Raw genomic sequence first — 14,840 nt, 5'->3', positions numbered from 1 at the left:
AACAAAGGGCATATGTCGCCCTGGTTTTCTAAGATTTTCTAAGCCTTCTGATGTTGACATTCTTGTAGTGAACTTTCCCATACACTTTCTGTAGACGTCGCGGACCGACACGAAAGAACACAAGCACACCACCGCTTTCAGGTGAAAGGAAAAAAGGGAAGTTTTATTCTCTGACTCCACTATTTATAGTTTTACAAGAGTGACAGTGGATTGGAAGGTGACAGTGACACCTCTGCAATGCCACAGGTCAAACCAACAGTCCATCAACTCTCTCCTCCTCCATAAAGGAATGAAAAACAATGAGTTATTTACAAAAAGTGTGTGGGAAAGTTCACTACAAGAATGTCAACATCAGAAGGCTTAGAAAATCTTAGAAAACCAGGGCGACAGGGCATATACCCCAGTTAACCCAAAAGAAGCCAAAGCGATTTCAGAAAAAGGGGTCAACTCAGCTGTAGTACCCACTCTTGTGGACGACCATTCTAGCAATAACGATCTACTCACTTTTGATATTACGCAAATAAGCCGCATGCTTTTTCATGGGGCGGGGCGGATTGTATCTAAGCAGGAGAGGCAGGACGACCGCGTTAGCCCAGGCTTCTAGGGAAGGGCAGCAACTCAGCGAGCTGTCTCCAGCCGGCACAGCTTTCCCTGGCAGCACCCTCACTCCAAGCACACCCGAGAGGGATCTGTAGGAGCTGTGGGAAGATACCTCGCTAGGGACAGTAGATCCCGGCCCCAGGGAAACGGGAGAGGGAGGGGGCGCGCGGGCCATGCTCAGCCTCCTCCCGCTGCGAATGCAAGACGTCCCATCTATGCCAACCCCCAGTGGGGCAGGGGACCCTCATACCCCATGTGTTGTGGTGTTTAAGTTTCTCAGTTTGCTCCCTCATTTTATCCATGTTCTCCCTTTGTTCTCCATAAATGGTTCCTCTCTTCCCAGTTTTCCCGCCACTATTGCCCTGACAGTTGAATTACTATGGTTACCCCTGCCCCCGTTAGCTGTCAATCTCCCAAGTTACATAACTGCTCCTCCCTTATCCCACCATATAAGTAAAGTTTTCCTCCCCCCTGGGCCCAGTCAATCACCCCCCACTCCTCCCTGCTTTCGAGAACATTCTTCTCTCTGGGGGTTGTGGTTGGCTGGCGTCCCGGGGCCCCTCCTTTGTTCTATGCTTATTGGATAAGTTCTTGTGTCAGTTTTCTTATGTACCGCCCCACATGTTCCCCTATTGGTTAGCTGGGCTTCCCCTCCCTTCTCCACCCCTTCCCTGTAAAAACTCTGTCTCCCCCCGTGTTCGGGGCCATTTGCTGTGGGTTTTTCCACCTGTTGGTTGCCCTTTTTGCTGCCTGTGGGCTCTTCAATAAACTGACATTTTACCCCCAGCAAGTGGTCACCTCCTCACTCGTCTCGTCCTGTGTGAACCCAAGTCCGCAATCCAGCCCAGCCTGAGGCCAGGACGCCAAGGGGAGCTGGCTTCTGATGCGCAGGGGCGTCGGCCGCATCTCCCCTTTTGCTAGCCGGACTTAGGGCCGCGTATGCCCTCGGGCAGTCTGGCGCCCAACGTAGGGGCTGACGAAGTGGACATTTGACCACGGACCGGACCCTGCGGAATTGGGATTTACTTACCCTCTGGACGCCGGACTACCCCAGGTGGTAGCAGGCCCCGTTATAGGGGCAGCGCTCCCTGGGGACCGGAGTCGGGACTCCTCGCATCCTCAGAGGACGACTCCCGAGACGAGGACGCTCGCCTGGTTTTTCGTTGTCGCCGCTGCAGGATTGGTAAGTTCGGGCCCCGACCTGGGGACTCTCCGGTTTTCCCCCTGCCTTTTTAACCTTCCCTACGGGTATATGCCCTGCGTTGGGGACCTACCCTCTGCCTTCTCTCCTTGAGGTTTTTCCTCACCCCCGTGCCGTTTTTGTTTTCTCTTCCCTGTGGGTGCCGGATTTCCCCAGACGTGGGGCCGGACCCATCACCCAATCTCCTTCTTTCCCTCCAGCTGTAAACCCAGACTTTGGGGCGGTGGGGGGAGCAGGGGCCGGCAGCGGGCGGCTCATTGTTTAAGTTCTCGTTGTTTCCCAGGCGTGCGGTTGCGTCATCAGAGAATTTTCCCCCTTTCTAGTGGCAGCAGCTCCTGCTCTAGAAAGGCGCCATGGGTGCCGGCTTGGGAAAATCCCAGAAGGAGGTTTATTGTGTTGTAAAGGGTTTGTTGCTTGGGGGTGGTCAAAAGGCCCCCGAGCAGGAGTTAAAATGTTTAGTTAAGTGGGTATTTTCTAGGTTCCCCGAGGTCTCCCCGGAACTCGTAAAAGAGCCACGGTTTTGGGCAGCCGTTGTGGCAAAATTAGAAGAGGCCATAAATTCCGGGGAGACAAAATTGGCCACCGTGGCGTATTGCGCGCACAGAGTGTATGCGACACCCTGCGCGTCTGGAGAGCCTAAGAAAAGTCCCGCGGGTTCTGGTTTGTCCCCTCGTTCTCCTCGTTCAGTTGCCCTTGCCCCTCAAACCTTTCCCTCTTCCCGTAGGCAGGAGCCCTCGAGGGGGATTTTGAAGGCCGACCAAAAGCAGGGGGTCCATCCTGCCCCTGCTCCCCCTCGACCTGCTCGGCCTCCCCCTTCGAGGAGCCCTGGCCAGGCTCCTTCTCTTCCCTTACCCTCTACCCCGGTCCCCAAGTCCCCGGTTTCAAACCCCAAAGTTGTTCGGTTTTGCAAAGACCTTCAAAAGGGCTCCCTTGGGGCCCAAGATGGCGGCGGCCACGCGGCCATTCCCGCCACGGCTCTTTCCTCTCCTCCTAACCCTTTCCTCCCTGATGCCAACCCCTTCCTTCCCCTGGACCCAACCTCTTTTTCGGTTGTCCCTCCCTCATATCTTCCCTCTGCCCCTTCCATTTCTCCGCCCTCCGATCCTCCGTCGGCTCCTCCCCATACTCCTCCCCTGGTTCAGCCCCCTGTTTACTCCTCCCCTGCACCACCTTCATACTCTGCTCCGCCTCCGAACTCCATCAAGGAGGCGGAGAGGGGTGGTGTGCTGCGCCCAGTCCCTCGCCCTGCCCCACTGCCAGACCCTGCCCCAACCTCCTCCAATTCCGGTTCCCACGCTCCCCCTTCTGGTTCTCACGCCTTGTGTTCGGGGGCGGGGGGGGTGGATGACTGGAAGCCGGGGCAGGAGCCTTTATTGGAAGCCGCTCCGGTTACATACCACCTCAGCGGGGAGGGGAGCCCTCAGGCCCAGTGGGTGCCTTTAGCACAGGCCCGGATTAAGGAACTGTGCAAGGCGCGGAAGGACTACTCCCGGGGGTCGGAGTACTTCCGGGGTATGCTCCGGAATGCCCTTGCACAGGGAGATCTGGTGCCGGTGGACTTGAGGGCCCTCTTCTCCAGTTTAACAAGACCCATGGAGTTTAGGGTCTGGGTGGGGGAATGGAGGAGGGAGATATTGGAGGTTCTCCCGATTCTTTGGGGGAATCCTTCAATGTCTCATGATGCAGACGGTTTAGTAATCTCCCAAGAACATCTTTTGGGCGAGGGACAGTGGGCAGAGGGGGCAGCTCAAGCAAAGGCCTTGTTCCCGCCTCAGCTTGTAGAGACCGCTAAAGCAGCAGAGCGGGCCTTTTATAAGCTAGAGGTGGTGACCTCCCAATGGGTGGACGATGAAGTCCGGCAGGGGCCGCAAGAGCCTTATATGGTCTTCATTGAGCGCCTCTACCGATACGTGGAGGCGCAGGCGACCGGGGAAGATGACAGGGAGAAGATGCTCCTGAGGATGGCGTATAGCAACGCCAACCAGGAGTGTCAGAAGGCCATCAGGATTCTCCCTCGCAGTCCCCGGCCCACGGTGGAGGTTATGATAGAGGCCGTAGTAGGCCAGGTAACCCTACCATCGCGGCCTAAAAGAGCCTCAGTGGCTTTTGCGGAGGGCCCCGAACCGGACTTCCTTGGTATAGAAGCTGCCCCCGTTGCTGGACCCCCAACACCCGGGTCCAGCAGAAGATCAACGGCCACCCACCCCTGCCACCTCTGTGGCAAGACAGGGCATTGGATGCCCCAATGCCCAATGCGATTAGATTATTTAGAGTATAGAAGGAGGCGGGAAAGGGAGGAGAGTAAGGGCACAAAAAACTAGGCCCGGAGCGCAGCCCCTCCCTGCGCGAAGACAAAAATGCGGCACGCCACTTAACAACAAGCGGGGAGGGAGGAGACGAGAGAGAGCCGCCAACATTTGCTTTGCCGGACTTGACTTCTTTATCGGATATGACTACACCAACCTGTGGTACTGTACCTGCGCTTAACACCATGTCCTCTGTTTCCCCCTACAGGCTGCAGCTAACTAGGGGACTTTTATCTCCCTAGTAGTGACATCCAGCTGGTGTCTGTCGACCTGCAACACCCGGGTCGCTGGATGAAACTTGGACGTTGCAGGTGGACCGTCGTCAGGGACACGAAGCACACACCGCGAGACATTCACATCGTCCCTGGTCTGGTAACTACCGACCGGGACCGTTTCGCGGTAGGGCTGTGTCCGACCCCCACTCTTCCTCCCTAAGGGACAGATCATTGCCCAGGCTATTCCGGTTCCAGATAAAGATCATTGGAAAAACTCCGTGGAGAGGACATCGCCTCCGACAGTAGCCTGGGCACAGCTGGTGGGGAGGGAGAAGCCCCGCCTGAATTGTCAGCTCTCGTTGGGTGGGGACAAAAAGATCATGAGGGGTCTTTTGGACACTGGTGCGGATGTGAATCATTCCCTCTTGGGAGTGGCCGTCATACTGGAACTTGCAAAGCGCTGCGGGCACGATCTCAGGTGTTGGGGGCCTTCAATTGGCCAATCAATCTAAGAGCATTGTGCAAATTGAGGGGCCCGACGGGCAATTGGCCTCTATACGCCCGTTCGTTTTAGATTACACCGAGCCTCTCTGGGGAAGGGACCTACTAGCCCAGTGGGGAGCCAGAATTGACCTCCCAAAGGCTCCCCAGGTTTTTCGGGCAGTGGCCACTGAGGAGCGCCAGACCTGGAAGCTGAATTGGTTGTCAGATAAACCAGTACGGGTCTTGCAGTGGCCACTCAACAAGCAAAAATTAAAGGCGCTCAATGAGCTCGTTCAGGAGCAGTTACTGAAAAGCAAGCTGGTGGAGACCATGTCACCTTGGAACTCCCCAATGTTTGTAATTAAGAAGCCTAATAAGGACAAGTGGCGGCTCCTGACCGACCTCCGCCAAATTAACGAACAAATAAGTGACATGGGTCCTCTTCAGCCAGGGATGCCCTCCCCAGCAATGCTCCCCCAAAATTGGAATTTGGCAGTTATAGATATAAAAGATTGTTTTTTCCAGATTCCCCTGCACCCAGACGATGCCCCGTGCTTTGCGTTCACGGTTCCGTCCATCAACCATGAGTCCCCGGCCAAGCGTTATCATTGGCGTGTGCCTCCGCAGGGCATGAAGAACGGCCCTGTGATCTGCCAGTGGTACGTTGCTTCGCTGCTGTCACCCATACGTACAGCCCTCGGGAATGCTGTCATCATCCACCATTACATGGACGACATCCTCGTGTGTGCGCCCGACCACAGTCTGCTTGCCCATACGCTTGACCTGACAACCAATGCGTTGGTTGCTGCAGGGTTCGAGCTCCAGCAGGACAAAATTCAGCGGATGCCACCTTGGAAATACCTCGGCCTCGAAATCACAAAGCGGACCATTGTTCCGCAGAAATTGGCCATTCGGACTAAAGTCCAGACCCTAGCGGATGTCCATCAGCTGTGTGGGTCTTTAAATTGGGTGAGACCCTGGCTAGGCATTTCAACTGAAGACCTAGCCCCCCTTTTCAATTTGTTGAAAGGGGGAGAGGGGCTGAGTTCCCCTAGGGCTCTCACCCCAGAGGCACGGGTAGCCTTGGAGAAGATACAGAAAGTTATCTCGGCCAGGCAGGCCCACTGTTACCATCCGGGCCTGCCCTTCAAATTTATTATACTGGGAAAATTGCCACACCTCCATGGCATGATACACCAGTGGGACACCAGTGTAAAGGACCAGGGGCTGGGTGACCCCCTCTTAATTATAGAGTGGGTGTTCCTCAGCCACCATCGGTCCAAAAGAATGACACGGCCACAGGAGTTGGTAGCCGAACTGATCCTCAAAGCAAGATCGAGGATCAGGGAGCTGGCGGGGTGTGATTTCACATGCATACATATCCCAATTAAATTAGAATTGGGCCAACTTAAATTAAAGACCTTTGAAGAACTGCTGCAAACTAATGAACACCTGCAGTTTGCACTAGATAGCTACACTGGGCGCATCGCAGTAGATCGGCCGGCCCACAGATTATTCAATTCTGAGTTCAAATTATCGCTGAAAAAGGTTCAGAGCAGGAAGCCGCTGGATGCCTTGACAGTTTTCACAGACGCATCTGGAGCATCCCACAAGTCAGTTATGACTTGGAAGGATCCTCAGACTCAGCAGTGGGAGACCGATGTTGTTGTTGTGGAGGGCTCTCCACAAGTTGCTGAGTTGGACGCAGTCGTCCGGGCATTCCAGAGATTCCCTGGGCCTTTTAATTTGGTTACAGATTCTGCGTATGTCGCAGGTGTAGTGTCTCGAGCTGAGTCTGCGGTTCTTCAAGAGATCACCAACAAAAGATTATTTGATTTGCTTAACAGGCTTGTCGAACTAGTCTCCCACCCTTTTTATGTTATGCATGTGAGATCACATACTGATCTGCCCGGGTTAATTGCGGAAGGCAACCATCGTGCTGACTCTCTGGCCGCAGCTGCTGTTTGCTGGGCCCCTCTCCCAGACGTGTTCGGCCAGGCTAAGATCAGTCACCAACTCTTCCACCAGAACGCGCCTGGCCTGGTCTGGCAATTCAATCTGATGCAGGATCAGGCCAAGGCGATAGTGGCCACATGTCCCCAATGCCAACATGATCAGATGCCTACGGTGGCCTCGGGGGCCAATCCCTGAGGTTTGGCAAGCTGCGAGGTGTGGCAGATGGACGTGACACATATCCCATCTTTTGGTCGATTGTGTTACGTCCATGTCTCAGTTGATACCTTCTCCGGGGCTATCTATGCTTCTGCCCACACAGGTGAAAAGGCAGCGGATGTCCAGAAGCATCTGCTTCAGGCATTCGCTGTCTTGGGCATCCCTAGGGCCCTAAAAACAGACAATGGCCCTGCGTATACCTCCAAGGAGCTGCGGAGCTTCCTGCAGCAATGGGGGATAGTCCATAAGACTGGCAGCCCCTATTCCCCAACAGGCCAAGCCATGGTGGAGAGGGCCCACCAGAGCCTTAAGAAGATCATATCCTGGCAACAACCGGCGATGAAGGTGGAGACCCCCCACGTCCGGCTGTTGAGAGCATTGTACACGCTTAACTTTCTAAATTGCTCTTTTGACAGCCAGAATCCTCCAGTGGTCCGACACTTTGGCAGCCACCACCAGCTGCAGCCTAAAGCCAGGCCCCCGGTTCTTGTAAAGGATCTGGAGACCTGGCGGACGGAGGGCCCCTTTGACCTGGTGACCTGGGGGAGGGGATACGCTTGTGTGTCCACTCCCTCAGGCCCCAAGTGGATTCCATCCAAGTGGGTCAGGCCCTTCATCCTGAAACAGAGGACCAAGAAGGAGGCAGTACCACAGGCCCAGTAGGCTTGTTGGCGTCGGCGGAGGAAACCACACCATCAGTCTTCATCCTTCTCTCCAGATCTCCCCTCGGTTACCGAAGAGCCCTCTCCTCCAGCTTCTCCTCCACCCCTTGACCTCCTATGTCACGTTTCCTTCCATTCACCCCCTGCTCCAGCTCTTACCCCCCGTATGTTTTATTTAAACTGGTTGTTTGGAGAGGAACCATTTTTGTGAATTCGTTATACTTTTACTATCTTCTCTCGTTTCAGTTAACATCTCCCCCATGGCCTCCATTTCAACATCGCTGGCTCCCAACCCTAGCCTGCTAATGGTGATCATGACGACCTGTGGACTCCTTTTGCCACCTTCGGAGCCGTGGGTCATCCCCCAGCCGAAAGTCAACGTCTGGCATGCCTTGGCTCAATCGTTAGGACAGGACAATATATGCCTTGACACCAGCGCAGCAGAGGACCCGATGTCGTCTTGCCTTGTGGGGATCCCCTTCTCTCCAGGCGAGTTCCCCCCTGCCTTCCAAAGTGCCTTTACCCCGATCCTAGCCCAGAGCCTTACTATCCTCCCCAGTTTTGATTCCTCCAACGCCTGGAGAGACGGAGTGGGCAGGCTGGATCCTGCACCCTCCGAGCCCACAGAGTTACATCTCCTCGGCTCGGCCAATGCATCAATTTGCTTTCAGTTTGATTATACAATCACCCCCATCGAGAGGGGTAGTGAGGTGGTACTACAGTCCAAGTTGGAATACCAAGCTAAGCAGTGGTGTAAGGCTGTCCTAAAGATCCTCGGCCCCACCTCTGTGGCCGGGGGCTGCTGCCCGGCCCTGCTGGAGCAGGCAGGGCAGGTGCTGGAAATGGCCGTGCCAGCTTCTCTGCCCCTGCTCCTTCTGCAGGGACCCTTCCCTCAGACTAGGCTGTGCTTTCACAGAAAATACAAACACCCCCAGGGCTTGCTGCAGCTCTCATATAGTCTCTGAAATTTAAACATGATTTGGGATGGAAACATGTGCTAGTTCGAAAGTGAGCCAGCAGGAGAAATGAACCCCACTGAACTACCTTAAGAAAGATTTCAATTGAGAGTTACAGTTTACTGGGGAGACATTACTATAAATGCAGTTATACAGAGGAAACTGGTTTAGACTGACAAAGTCAGACTGCAGCCTGGCATGCTGTTGGTCACAGTTCCATCAGGTAGTGTTTGCAGTCCTTGTTCAAGTGATGGTGGCATTCTTGTATAAAGTGGTGGTCCTGTGGAAGGTCCAGTTCCCTTGAGAGTGGTGGTGTTCTCCTAAGTCCAAAAATTATGTATGTTTAGGTTTAGGTGGGAATGCTCAGTACCTCCCCCAGGGCAGCGAGAGTTTTGCAGTGGAATCATAAAATACTGTGAGTCATGGGGTATTTTGGGAATCCTTGGTCTAAGTCACTGCAGCTGCCCATTCTGCTGGTGCTGTTGCCTGGAATCAGGAGACAAAACTTTTCCAAATAATACTGAAGTGGTAACATAAAAGGCAATCTTTAAATGATAGCTTTCAAGGTGGACAAAATATAGCAATGCACATATTTAGTATAGGATTTCTGCAGTTTAAAAATAGTGTATGTAGCTCACACATCCCCAGCAGTGACCCACCCTTGGGCCTGCCTATATTAAAATAAAATCTATTAATTTTTTGGCATCAACATTTAATTTTGTTTCATTTTAATCTCATTTTTGGTAATACTTTGAACCTTCAAAGTTCTTTTGAGTTTATACACAGAGGCTTTAATTTTCTTTGCTCTTCTGGGTTTAAACTGGACTGTAACACCCCTGCCACGGTCTGACTATCTGAGGGGTTTCTGGAGAGCAGCAGGAGCAGCCCAGAGCCTGGTGGCAGAGGCTCTCCTCACCCCAGCAGTATCACACAGGGCTTGCAAGGGTTTTTCAGGGTGAAGAGAGAGATGAGAATGCTGACCTCATGTTCAGAAGGCTTGCTTTATTATTTTATGATATATATTACATTATTACTATACTAAAAGAAATAGAAAAGTTCTCAGAATGCTACCTAGCTAAGAATAGAAAAGGAATGAATAACAAAGGTCTGTGGCTCAGCAGAGAGCGAGACCCAGCTCTGCCGTGATTGGTCAGTAAATCCAAACATCCACAGGAGACCAATCACGGATGCACCTGTTGCATTCCACAGCAGCAAGATAAACATTGTTTACATTTTATTGCTGAGGCCACAGCTTCTCAGAAGGGAGAAAAATCCTAAAGAAAGGATTTTTCACAAAAGATGTCTGTGATACAGCAGTGCCTGGAGGAATCTCCCCAGGGACACAGCCCTTGGATGCCCAGCAGCACAGCTTTTTTTCTGTCCATGTGCTGTTAACTCTGCAGCCCTTCTGCTGCTTTTCCACTTGACATCAAATGCAGTTAAATCACATTTATAGCCCACACTTCAGAAATAAAACTACACGGTGTCACAGTGTTGAGGCGTTCTTATTTCAAAATTAAATCAGTCCCTCATGTGACAAGTACCTCACTTTTAGATGCAACTGAGAGAGGACAAACTCCTCAAAACAGGGGGAAAAAAGCCCCGATTTTCGACGACGAGTCAGCACAGCCTGACCCGCGCCCCGCCTTGCAGAAGAGAACAAACTCAGCCCTTACCAAAATGGCAGCTTTTAAAACCTTTTCCTGCCAGGGGCGGTCCCTGTCCCTATTCCCATTGGAGTACTCGGGAAGTTCCCTCCTCTCCCGACCGCCTACCCTTCTGTCCCCTCGCCTCTCACCTTTTTTTGGTCGTTATCTTCCACCCTGCTCCTCTCCTGGCTCCCAGCAGCGCCTGAGTGCAATGAGTAGAGTGAGCAAACCACAATCTAAACCGCAGGTAATAAAGAATTAATTAACAAGAATTCACAGAATTAATTAAAAGAACATTTCCTTCTTTGACACCATAATCTTTGTGCGCTGCAGCAAAATGTTTTTTCATCCCTCACGCTCAGAATGACAACACCTTTCAGGCCTTTCTGTCAACACCTTTCTGTCTTTCTACTGCAGTTACTGGAACATCAGCTAAAACTGAATATACTCCCAAAATACCTGAATTAAATTGGTGCATGTATATATAAATATAGCTATATACTTATACAAAAGGAAAAAAAAACCCCAAAAAACAAACCTGGGTATGACTACTGGTCCTGATAAAAACCCCAACCCTAAAAATGTCTGTTTTCACCACAAGGGGTGTCTCTGTAATGGTAAAGTAATAGCAAAGTGCCACAATTCTGATCTAAAGAAGGACCAAAAGGAGGAACATGAGATTTCAATGGTCTTCCCAGTCCTTTTTATATTTCTCTAGTACATTTTCCCCTATTTTACCATCCAAGCTAGCCACCTGTTTCATTAATTTCCTTATTACCCAATTCAAGGGAACAGTTAAATTTCTTATGCTTTTTAGTGTATATTTTTTTCATTTTCTCTATTGGAAGAAAGGCTGTGCTTTTACTGGAGATCAGCTGAACACCATATTGAGTACTCCATACAGTTCAGAGCATTCAGAATTAGATTGTCATTTTACTGTATTTTTATTCAGATTCTCCTTGCTGCATAAGAAAATAACTCTTTCTGGTTTTTTACGTTTCCCATTTCCCAAGAGTCCAGGTGCAGCTTCTTATTCTAAATACCAGTGCTAGCTCATACCATGAAATTTCAAGGATGTTCTTCAAGGAAGTTCTATTTGATTGTAAGAATTTGTATTCTTGTCTTCCTGTATTCTAATTGACAGTCATCTTTCAAATGCAGTAGGGTCATAAACATATTTTGTCTGTGTTACTCCATGATTCATCAGAAACTGAATTTGCAACATTAATAAAAAGAGTAGGTTTTGAGTCACTCTATTTATGATCTATTTATGTCACATTTTGTGCATATAGCCTCATAAATAGTCTTTTATTGTTGCTCAGCACAAAGGCAATTGAATTCTTGATACTCTGAGCTGGTAAAGGAGCGGAAGCATCAAACTAGTAGTAAAATCAGTACTTAAATGGGTTCTCAGATCCAAAAGATTGATCTTCTTGGGCCTTTGACCCATGCAAAAAAGCCCCTATTTATGTCAATCTAACCTAGTGCAGTTTAGTGCAAAGCAGATACTAAACAAAAAATGAAAAATTATATCCTAGATGATCTTTTAAAATTCCATTTAGTTCAAGCTAAATGGAGTTGATGGATTTATGATAATTTTTCAGTAATGCCTTCAGTAAGATCCCTTTGAAACACCAAAGAAGCAAAGCTCAGAATTGGTAGAGAACAGGACTAACTGATCTAAACCAAATCCTATTTTAGCAAAGTCTTGGAGAAAAAAAAATAAAAAAAGAAAATTATTCTACATCTAGCCCACTTTGCAAAAGCCTGATCCAGGTTAAGAACAGATAAGCATCATTTACCTGTCATTTCAGTCTTCTGGACCACCAGCTGTGCGAGTGTAATTTTAGTAGTCATAAAATAGGTTGTATAACTTCTGTGTTTTGTCTTAGGCAAGACACACAACTAATATCTGAATAACTTTTGAAAATATCTGCATAGAACATTCCAGTTCTATGTAACTTTAATTAAAAATCAGAAGTCTAAAACTGAAACTCTGAAAAGAAAATGTAATTCTTAGTTTCAAAGTCATACTTTATTTCTAATTAACATAAATAATTAATTGTCTTTGCACCTTTAAAATGCAGAATGTGTTATATAATGAAATAAAATGTATTTGCTTGGTTAGTTTAACTGGTTAAATTCTTTTTAGATTTAAACAATCAGAAGAGAGAAGGGTAATTTTTTCCCCAATTTTCCATTGAAAAATAATGCAAGGTGTAAATTCAAGAAGGAAAACACAAGTGTAAGTCTTCTCCCTAAGTGTGGGGAGAAGAAAAATCTTAGATTACTCATTGGCATGAAGATTTAGCAGAGAAAGCACATTTTCCAGAGTTTGTAGCTTAGGAAACTTGAGGTTTTAAAGAGTTTAGCCGCATGTCAACATTGACTCAAACAGTTGAACGGACACTTCTGCTTTTCCGTGTTTCACTTAAAAAAGTGGTGACAGGAATGCTAAACCAGGTGAAAGGCAAGCTTTATGGGGAGCTGGGCTATCTGAGTGTAAACCTCATGGGTGCACAGCAGGTTTTATTTCCACGTAGATGAGATAACGCGGCTCAGCCGTGACTGGGTTCTGCAGGATGGAACGGCAGTGCCGTGTCCCGCAGCGACTGAGCCGCACCTGCTCCTCCCCTTCCCTCCAGGCAGTAAAACTCGCCTTTGGAGTTTTGGAAAACACCTGTGGAACACAGGCGGGGAATGCAAACGGTTGCGGCGAGGGTGTATCTGGCCTAGGATGGTCAGAGTCCGGCTAGCAGCGGGCAGGCCGACACCCTGCTGCAATTCAGTGCAAGCACCCCTTGGCGTCTGAGGGCCTCAGGCTGTGCTCGCAACACGAACCGGTGTCACCGCCTGAGCGACTGCGAATGAAGGAGCTGGACTCTCGCTGGGGTTAAATCCGGTTTAATGAAGAAGTCAGGATGACCTCCAAGGAGTCCACAGGGAAATGAACCGAAGGGAGAACCCCAGGGAGAGACCAAGAAATGGGAATGACACGAGGTTATAAAGGGGGTGGGTGTGCAAAGGAGGGGTTTACATTAAACCAATCATGAAGGGTGGAGGGATGAACTTAACATAATTGACATAAAGGGGAAACCAATACATACAAAGTAAAGGAGGGGCCCCGGGACCACAGCCAACCACAACCCCCAGAGAGGAGAAGATTCTGGAAAGTTAGGAGGAGTGGGGGGTGATTGACTGGACCCAGGGAGGAGAAAAAGTTCACTTATAAGGAGAAATGAGGGAGGAGAAATCACATAACTTAACTGACTGACAAAGCAAGGGGCAGAGGTAACCATAGCAACAAAACTGTCAGGAGGGCTATGGCGGGAAAACTGGGGAGGGCAGAACCATTTTACATTGGAAAGGGGGGAACAATACATAAAATGGGGGAGCAATACAAAAAACTTAACAATACACTACAACAAACGGTGTTTCTGCTCAAAGTGTGCTTTCAAGGTGTTGGGCACAAGTTTCTGCTCTGGTTTTTGGCGGCACCGCCCTGGTTGGGACACAACGCTCAGAGAAACCGCTGGGAGAGACACCCAGGGAAATTCTTTTTATAGAAAATTGGGCACGCCTGTTTGAATGTTTTGATTTAAAGAGTCCCAGATTCATCCAAAGTATTGAAAGGTAGGAATGGCTGCTGGCCTCCCTTTTTTGTCTCAAAAGCTACGGGAAGATGATGGGACTGTTTCAGCTTTTATCACACGCCATGACTGAGTGGAGATGACACATAATCAATGGTGGTTTTAGATTAATGAGCTGTATTGTTTTACCTTTATACCAGAGATAAATAATTAATCTTATTAATAAAATGTCCTGGAAGATAATGGAGTTTAGGAAGCACATCCTCAGGTTTTTCATCAAGAAAATGATGATTACCTATTTGTTTTCTCCTTTGTTTTGTAATTATGCTCAGTAACACTGACAATTCCTGAAAATACCATTGCTTATTGGTGTGAAAAAGTATAATATGTTAAATTCAATTAAGAATTTGGCTACCAATATATATCAGCCATGGAAGTGTTACAGTAGTGTGTCACTACTGTATTATAGGATGCTGGTGGTCGCATAACAGTTTTTTATTTCCTGTTTTTGCTATTCTTTACAATAACAGATGTGAGGAGAAGATCATGGACTGCTGAAACTTGCTCAGGAGAAGATCATGGACAGCTGAAACTTGCTCAGGAGAAGATCATGGACAGCTGAAACTTGCTCAGGAAAGATCTCAAAAGCAATGGTTTGCACAGGGCCTTAAATCTCAGATAAAATTGTTCAACTCCTGAAGTAAAGAAATTTCAAATCATCCACATATTTTTTAAAAAACATTCTGCTAAATGTTGTACGGTATGTGGGTGTCACCCATCACTGAGGGGACACAGTGATTCCTGCTATAGTGGTGACTGTGAGATCACAGTGACAAATAAATTTTTAACAGGATATAATAATTACTATAGCACGTGATTTATTATTAAAATGGTACAGGACCTCTGCAATCAAGGGTAATGTGAAGTTGAGACTATGTTATCACATAAGTTTTTCCTCATACCAGGTTGAACACCTCATGGGAACGCAACTGATCTATGCTTTCTG

This window comes from Melospiza melodia, chromosome Z, assembly GCF_035770615.1.
Source record: "Melospiza melodia melodia isolate bMelMel2 chromosome Z, bMelMel2.pri, whole genome shotgun sequence".
NCBI lineage: Eukaryota > Metazoa > Chordata > Aves > Passeriformes > Passerellidae > Melospiza > Melospiza melodia.
Note: the sequence above shows the minus strand (reverse complement) of the source record.